This window comes from Phyllobates terribilis, unplaced genomic scaffold (genome assembly GCF_046119375.1).
Source record: "Phyllobates terribilis strain yellow unplaced genomic scaffold, ASM4611937v1 Scaffold_1__5_contigs__length_1240528914, whole genome shotgun sequence".
Classification (NCBI taxonomy): domain Eukaryota; kingdom Metazoa; phylum Chordata; class Amphibia; order Anura; family Dendrobatidae; genus Phyllobates; species Phyllobates terribilis.
Window position 1 is genome coordinate 598,892,442 of NW_027362761.1, and position 9,759 is coordinate 598,902,200.

The following is a 9,759-nucleotide window of genomic DNA, read 5'->3' on the forward strand; positions in this document are numbered from 1 at the left end:
AGAATGGTCCACTGCCGCCATTCCATATGGTGCCCACAGCTCCTGCGGTTCCTGCACCATGTCCAGTAAAAGTTTCCCAAATACCTGCTCCGGTCCCAACCGGCCCTTCAACCGCTCAATAGCTCCAGACAGATCTGCTGCTTTGCTCACAGCCATCGCGGTACGCTGTTCACACTAGAACTTCACCGCTCTCCCGGAAAAAATATTCGTGGCCCCGCCGAGCCACCGCAAACCAGGTTTGAGTGCGACGATAATCTTCGCAACCCCGCCGAGTTGCAGCCAGATTCTTTTAATTTCGTGAGCCCCGCCGAGCCACAGCAAACCAGGTTTGAGTTCGACGCCAATCTTCGCAACCCCGCCGAGTTGCAGCAAACAACCGGATTTGAGTGCGACGACAATCTTCGCAACCCCGCCGAGTTGCAGCAAGATGCTTTATCTACACTCGTCGTCCTGTGTCGTTGCCCCTAGCAACCGGGCTGCCATTGCCCGCATTCTCGACCATATGTAAGGCAGCGCTAGTCATCATACTGGGGGTTACTCGCTTCGCTGCTTCAATCAATGCACACGTGCAATGTCTTTACGCTTTTCTCACAATGTTGCAGTTTATTACGTCATAAGCCACAGTTCACCGGGTCCAACTCCGTGGCACGCCGACACACATATCTACAATATTCATGAGACAAGTGGCACACAGGCCCACTTGCTCCAGGTTACAGCCTACGGCAAGGTAATAAATTATCAATGTTCATAACACAGTCCATGTAACAAAGTGTATTACCTTTGCCGGGTTTAGTTGCTGCAGTCCATTTAATCTGCTACCACTGTGGCTTTGTGGCTTCCCAGGTAGGGATCTCCAGCCATCGTACCTTCGAAGGCTACTGGTATGTTTTCACTCACATCCAGTCTGCGCCTTTCAGGACTCTTGTATGCCAAGCCGGCTCTCCCTCAAAGGTCACTGGCATCCACGCACAGGATCCAGGCTCAACCTTTCAGGCTGCCAGGCTTCACTCTCGGCCTCACACAAACGGTGTCCCACACACATGGGGAACAGGCCTCATGCCTCTCACAGAACACACCTGTCTCCAATTACCGGGGTTTATATATCCTGTGCACACATACACCCATACTGACAGGACCTTGCTGATGTCACAGTCATGTGATCAGTCAGCTGTGTATATAGGTCCTGTGTGCTGTCCCAGTCATGTGTACAGACCTTTACTGTGCATACAGGACCTGTGTGAGGTCACAGTCATGTGACCATTCAGTTAAAGGGGAAGGTACATGGTCAGGTAAAACACATCCTGGAACATTTACAGTAATGCTAGCAAGCTGCTGCATTACAGTATGTGTATATATAGTTATCTGTATACGAATGTGCATATGAGTGTGTGTGTATATATTTATGTACTTAAAAATATGTATGAGTACATGGATGAATCTGTTTACATACGAGTACACAAATGTATATGCGTGTATGTATGTATGTATCTGTATACGCATGTGTATACATATGTATGTATGTATATATATATATATATATATATATGGAGTGCTTACTGCGCTGACTACTGCTACTACTGAAAGAATGAGAAACAAAGCTTTTGCATAGTAGAACACACAGTTTATTAGACACATCAGTACAGAAATGTCGGTAGTGTAGAAACATGAGTAGTTGCCCACTATAGGTTCTGATGCTGCCAAGGAACAGCACCAGGACTGTTAAAATACTGGCAGTAGTTGTCGCGGCAGGTCTTCGCATCATGGGTGTTTCTGCCATGTCCCACTGGTTGAAGGCCTGCAATTGCAGGATCGTTTGCACGCCATTCACCGAGCTCCACTTCCCCATTGGCTAGGTCCACAGAGTCCACGAAGCCAGGCGGACAGTATGTAATTGCATCACGTCGACGAAGAAAGTTGTGAAGCGTGCAACAGGCCAAAACAACAGAGTCTATTGATTTAAGTTTCATGTTAATTGGCGTGTGAAAACTCTGAAGCGGTTGGCCAGGACAGCGTGTCAGAAAACGTGCTGTGTGGGTGTGTGTGCACGAGACCCCTAAAATATCTGCCCATGCAAAAGCATATATATACAGATAGAAGCCAAGCCCTCCCTCCCTGAAGAGCAATGATAGCAGATAATTGGTAGATGTCCTATAAATGAATTAAAAATGGAAACTCATTTGAGACCCCAAACAATACCTACCTCGCTAAAGTTGTCTGATTTGTTCATAGTGGAGTCACAGCCGGAGAACGCTGGTGGGATCCGAAAAACAAGGACGCAGTAGCGACCACCAATCGGGGACGAGGGGCGCGGAAAAGTCCAATTTATGCACGCCTACGTGTCTCAGTTCTGAATCGCTAACGAGGTCGTTGATAAGGTGTCAAATACAGCGATGCGCAACGACCCAGGAATGGTCCAGGAAGCTTTGTAACGATCAGCGATCTCACAGCAGGGGCCTGATCGTTGCTACCTGTCAGACATAACGAGATCGCTAGCGAGATCGCTATTGCGTCACGAAAACCGTGACGTATCAACGATCTCGCTAGCGATCTCGTTATGTGTGACGGGGCCTAAAGTCTTACAATATGTGGATGATTTGCCAATTCAAACTGTGGATAAACATGAACACAAAGAGACCCTTGAAAGTGTGTGTCAGGCTAAGACCAAATACTGATAGTGGGGCCGTGGCCTTAGGCGACTACTCCTGGTTGCTTACCCCCGTGGAGAAAGGTTTTCTTCTGCGCATGAAGCACTTACTGGGTGTGCACTGGACAGTGAATCAAGTAAAATAATAAAAAATAATACAATGAGTCTAAATTTATTAAAGGAGTCCAGGTTATGATTACAAATTTCAGAACGATAGGCCCCTGTAAGGACAATTGGAACTGTCCCTTTGTTGTTCCTAAGTGATCGGCCCCATAATTTTGGGAGCGTGCAGGGTCAAAACAAAAACCAAAGAGATAAAGAGATCAAAATTGTTCATATTGATCAGTGTAGACTTCTTAATTATCTTACTGAGATTTCTCCACCTTTTTTCTCCCCATGTCAACCAAAGATTTTCATATTTGACTCCTGTGACCATGAATCTATCGGATGATCCGGAGATGATGTTTCACACTATACCGTGGGAATCTGATAGTGTGAGAGAGGGAGAAGATCCAGAAACCAAAAAATAAGAAGAAAAAGAGAAGACATGGATCAAAACACTTAACTATTATGGGACTAATACTTTAATGACTTTTTTATTTAATGACTTTTTATTATGTTTTTGTGCTTTTTTTAGGGATTTGTTGCCCCTCCACAGTGCAGTAGGCTATTTCTTGTATCAGGCTCACAGGTGGCGCTCATGGTTAGTGGACCCACTGTGCCACAGGGCCGGGTCTGCCTAGGAAGGGGTGTAGCTAAGCGGCTACCAGGTGTTCACTGGAGCTCCTGATGGTGGAGTCAGGCTTAAGCGGCAGGTAGCCACCAGCCCAGGTACCACTCCCATGCAGACCTCGGTACTGCAGCTGCTGATCCCAAGTGGTCGGGTTCACTGGATGGGGAGACGTAACCAGAGACACTGCAGAGCAGGATTCAGAGACTGACGAACTGTACGAACAACTTGGATCTTGAAGATAGGCTCTTGTTCACACACGCAGTTATCAGGGAACCATCCGGAAGCTGGCCGCACTAGGACCAGGAACTACGGATTCAGGAACAAGCGCACCAGGGGCAGGGATTCGGGTTCAGGTACTACCGATGCAGTTTCAGGGTTAGAATATGGATACCGCCGAAGAGGCCACAGGATAAAAAACACACAATACTATACTAATGGAACGACTCGTGAAAGGGAATAGTTATAACAGACTAAGGACGGGGGACCTGGCAACATACAGTTGCACACACTAAACTATAGGGATTGCCCAGGCACCTCCCTATTGGAGAGGATGCCTTTTATACAAGATGCCTCCCAGTTATTGGCTGGGAGCCATCTTAAAGGTGCGCACTTTAACTAAATGCCTCCCAGCAGTTGGCTGGGGGCATTTTACCATATGCACACGCTGCCCCTTTAAGAGCAGGGAAGCGTGCGCACTAGAGGCGCCGCTGGAAGTCAGTGCAGTGGGGGAGGGAGTGGCCTAGCCAGTCTCCAGACCTTAATCCCATAGAAAACTTATGGAGGGAGTGAAGCGCAGGGACGTGGCTGGAGGGGCGAGTACGTCAGCGCCCCCGCATGGGGAGGAGGAGGGGAACCATGCGGGGGTGCCAGCCATGGTGGTTACATCTTGCATATCCTCTACTCTGGGCTTTTATTATTGAATGAGTTGTGTTTGCTTGCCTCTTCTGTTTGGTGTTGTAGACAGAAGTTGTTAAAAAAAGACCTAAACTACTTTGAGGAATTGTATCGTCTCTGACCTCGAGTTCATCATCACATCCCTCTTAGCAGAGTTATAACAACTGGAAGGAGATTAGTTTCTTCCAGGATCCATAGTTCTAGCAGATCTAGCTTTACAGCTGCCGGATCAAGTACCGTCTCACAAGTGTATGAAACGATGAATTCCCTCGATAATTCTGTTAACAATCATTCACCCCTGTCTATTACAGCCCTGTAACTTGTACTCTGGGAGTTGTAAGAGAACGATCAGTCATAATGTGTTGAACAACCATGTTGGACCTAGCAGCCATCTTGGACAATCAATTAAGTTTGCTAAAAGAGCTGAGGCTCTCCCCAGAATCGAGGTATAAAATGACCTCAGCACCATTAGTAAGTATGGATGGAGTCAAGGGAGACTAATTAGAACAGCCGCAGGGAACTGTGATGGTTAATAAGTGGTATTGTATGGCAGTGAATAGTATATGTGTTGGATTAAGATAGAAACCAGAACCAAGGGCTGTCAGTGTATGAAGAGTTATGTGAGTAATGACATTAGCTAAAAGGTACATGGAGAATAATAGGTAAAACCATTAATGTTGACATTATGTGTGTGTCTACGTGCTTCAGCTCACCTGTCTACTGTACCTGCTCTGTAGTGATTCTCTAATAAACCTTGGTCTCAGCTTCAAAGAAGGATTGTCTACAGAGTCTTCACGCACATTACACGCTCGGCTCCGCACATTACACGCTCGGCTCGGCTCCGCACATTACACACTCTGCTCCGCACATTACACACTCGGCTCCGCTCCGCACATTACACACTCGGCTCCGCACATTACACGCTCGGCTCCGCTCCGCACATTACACACTCGGCTCCGCTACGCACATTACACACTCGGCTCCGCACATTACACACTCGGCTCCGCTCCGCACATTACACACTCGGCTCCACTCCGCATATTACACACTCGGCTCCACTCCGCACATTACACACTCGGCTCTGCTCCGCACATTACACACTCGGCTCTGCTCCGCACATTACACGCTCGGCTCGGCTCCGCACATTACACACTCTGCTCTGCTCCGCACATTACACACTCGGCTCCGCTCCGCACATTACACACTCGGCTCGGCTCCGCACATTACACACTCGGCTCGGCTCCGCACATTACACGCTCGGCTCCGCTCCGCACATTACACGCTCGGCTCCGCACATTACACACTCTGCTCCGCACATTACACACTCTGCTCCGTTCCGCACATTACACACTCGGCTCCGCACATTACACACTCGGCTCCGCACATTACACACTCGGCTCCGCACATTACACACTCGGCTCCGCTCCGCACATTACACACCCGGCTTCGCACATTACACACTCGGCTCTGCTCCGCACATTACACACTCGGCTCCGCTCCGCACATTACACACTCGGCTCCGCTCCGCACATTACACGCTCGGCTCTGCTCCGCACATTACACACTCGGCTCCGCTCCGCACATTACACACTCGGCTCCGCTCCGCACATTACACGCTCGGCTCCGTTCCGCACATTACACACCCGGCTTCGCACATTACACACTCGGCTCCGCTCCGCACATTACACACTCGGCTCCGCTCCGCACATTACACGCTCGGCTCCGCTCCGCACATTACACGCTCGGCTCCGCTCCGCACATTACACGCTCGGCTCCGCTCCGCACATTACACGCTCGGCTCCGCTCCGCACATTACACGCTCGGCTCCGCTCCGCACATTACACGCTCGGCTCCGCTCCGCACATTACACGCTCGGCTCCGCTCCGCACATTACACACTCGGCTCCGCACATTACACACTCGGCTCCGCTCCGCACATTACACGCTCGGCTCCGCTCCGCACATTACACGCTCGGCTCCGCTCCGCACATTACACACTCGGCTCGGCTCCGCACATTACACACTCGGCTCGGCTCCGCACATTACACACTCGGCTCGGCTCCGCACATTACACACTCGGCTCCGCTCCGCACATTACACACTCGGTTTTGCTCCGCACATTACACGCTCGGCTCGGCTCCGCACATTACACACTCGGCTCCGCTCCGCACATTACACACTCGGCTCTGCTCCGCACATTACACACTCGGCTCCGCACATTACACACTTGGCTCCGCACATTACACACTCGGCTCCGCTCCGCACATTACACACTCGGCTCTGCTCCGCACATTACACACTCGGCTCTGCTCCGCACATTACACACTCGGCTCTGCTCCGCACATTACACACTCGGCTCCGCTCCGCACATTACACACTCGGCTCCGCTCCGCACATTACACACTCGGCTCCGCTCCGCACATTACACACTCGGCTCTGCTCCGCACATTACACACTCGGCTCCGCTCCGCACATTACACACTCGGCTCCGCTCCGCACATTACACACTCGGCTCCGCTCCGCACATTACACACTCGGCTCCGCTCCGCACATTACACACTCGGCTCTGCTCCGCACATTACACACTCGGCTCCGCACATTACACACTCGGCTCCGCACATTACACACTCGGCTCCGCACATTACACACTCGGCTCCGCTCCGCACATTACACACCCGGCTTCGCACATTACACACTCGGCTCTGCTCCGCACATTACACACTCGGCTCTGCTCCGCACATTACACACTCGGCTCCGCTCCGCACATTACACACTCGGCTCCGCTCCGCACATTACACACTCGGCTCCGCTCATTACACACTCGGCTCCGCTCCGCACATTACACACTCGGCTCCGCTCCGCACATTACACGCTCGGCTCCGCTCCGCACATTACACACTCGGCTCCGCTCCGCACATTACATGCTCGGCTCCGCTCCGCACATTACACACTCGGCTCCGCACATTACACACTCGGCTCCGCTCCACACATTATACGCTCGGCTCCGCTCCGCACATTACACACTCGGCTCCGCTCCGCACATTACACACTCGGCTCCGCTCCGCACATTACACACTCGGCTCCGCTCCGCACATTACACACTCGGCTCCGCACATTACACACTCGGCTCGGCTCCGCACATTACACACTCGGCTCCGCTCCGCACATTACACACTCGGCTCCGCACATTACACACTCGGCTCCGCTCCGCACATTACACACTCGGCTCCGCACATTACACACTCGGCTCCGCTCCGCACATTACACACTCGGCTCCGCACATTACACACTCGGCTCCGCTCCGCACATTACACACTCGGCTCCGCTCCGCACATTACACACTCGGTTTTGCTCCGCACATTACACGCTCGGCTCGGCTCCGCACATTACACACTCGGCTCCGCTCCGCACATTACACACTCGGCTCCGCACATTACACACTCGGCTCCGCACATTACACACTCGGCTCCGCTCCGCACATTACACACTCGGCTCCGCTCCGCACATTACACACTCGGCTCCGCTCCGCACATTACACACTCGGCTCCGCACATTACACACTCGGTTTTGCTCCGCACATTACACACTCGGTTTTGCTCCGCACATTACACACTCGGCTCCGCACATTACATGCTGGGCTCTGCTCCGCACATTACACGCTCGGCTCCGCACATTACACGCTCGGCTCCGCACATTACACACTCGGCTCCGCTCCGCACATTACACACTCGGCTCCGCACATTACACACTCGGCTCGGCACATTACACACTCGGCTCGGCTCCGCACATTACACACTCGGTTTTGCTCCGCACATTACACACTCGGTTTTGCTCCGCACATTACACGCTCGGCTCGGCTCCGCACATTACACGCTCGTCTCCGCTCCGCACATTACACACTCGGCTCCGCACATTACACACTCGGCTCCGCTCCGCACATTACACACTCGGCTCCGCTCCGCACATTACACACTCGGCTCCGCTCCGCACATTACACACTCGGTTTTGCTCCGCACATTACACACTCGGCTCCGCTCCGCACATTACACACTCGGTTTTGCTCCGCACATTACACACTCAGCTCTGCTCCGCACATTACACACTCGGCTCCGCACATTACATGCTGGGCTCTGCTCCGCACATTACACGCTCGGCTCCACACATTACACACTCGGCTCCGCACATTACACACTCGGCTCCACTCCGCACATTACACGCTCGGCTCCGCACATTACACGCTCGGCTCCGCTCCGCACATTACACACTCGGCTCCGCTCCGCACATTACACACTCGGCTCCGCTCCGCACATTACACACTCGGCTCCGCTCCGCACATTACACACTCGGCTCCGCTCCGCACATTACACACTCGGCTCCGCTCCGCACATTACACACTCGGCTCCGCTCCGCACATTACACACTCGGCTCCGCACATTACACACTCAGCTCCGCTCCGCACATTACACACTCGGCTCCGCACATTACACACTCGGCTCCGCTCCGCACATTACACACTCGGCTCCGCTCATTACACACTCGGCTCCGCACATTACACACTCGGCTCCGCTCCGCACATTACACACTCGGCTCCGCTCCGCACATTACACACTCGGCTCCGCTCCGCACATTACACACTCGGCTCCGCACATTACACACTCGGCTCCGCTCCGCACATTACACACTCGGCTCCGCTCATTACACACTCGGCTCCGCACATTACACACTCGGCTCCGCTCCGCACATTACACACTCGGCTCCGCTCCACACATTACACACTCGGCTCCGCTCCGCACATTACACACTCGGCTCCGCACATTACACGCTCGGCTCCGCTCCGCACATTACACACTCGGCTCCGCTCCGCACATTACACACTCGGCTCCGCTCCGCACATTACACACTCGGCTCCGCTCCGCACATTACACACTCGGCTCCGCTCCGCACATTACACACTCGGCTCCGCTCCGCACATTACACACTCGGCTCCGCACATTACACACTCGGCTCTGCTCCGCACATTACACACTCGGCTCCGCTCCGCACATTACACACTCGGCTCCGCTCCGCACATTACACACTCGGCTCCGCACATTACACACTCGGCTCTGCTCCGCACATTACACACTCGGCTCCGCTCCGCACATTACACACTCGGCTCTGCTCCGCACATTACACACTCGGCTCCGCTCCGCACATTACACACTCGGCTCCGCACATTACACACTCGGCTCTGCTCCGCACATTACACACTCGGCTCCGCTCCGCACATTACACACTCGGCTCTGCTCCGCACATTACACACTCGGCTCCGCTCCGCACATTACACGCTCGGCTCCGCTCCGCACATTACACACTCGGCTCCGCTCCGCACATTACACGCTCGGCTCTGCTCCGTTCTCCTCTATAATACTATACATCATCCAGCACAGCAGAGTCCTGCAGACACTGAGCAGAGAACCCTGGAGCTCCGCCCCTGATCATGTGACTGA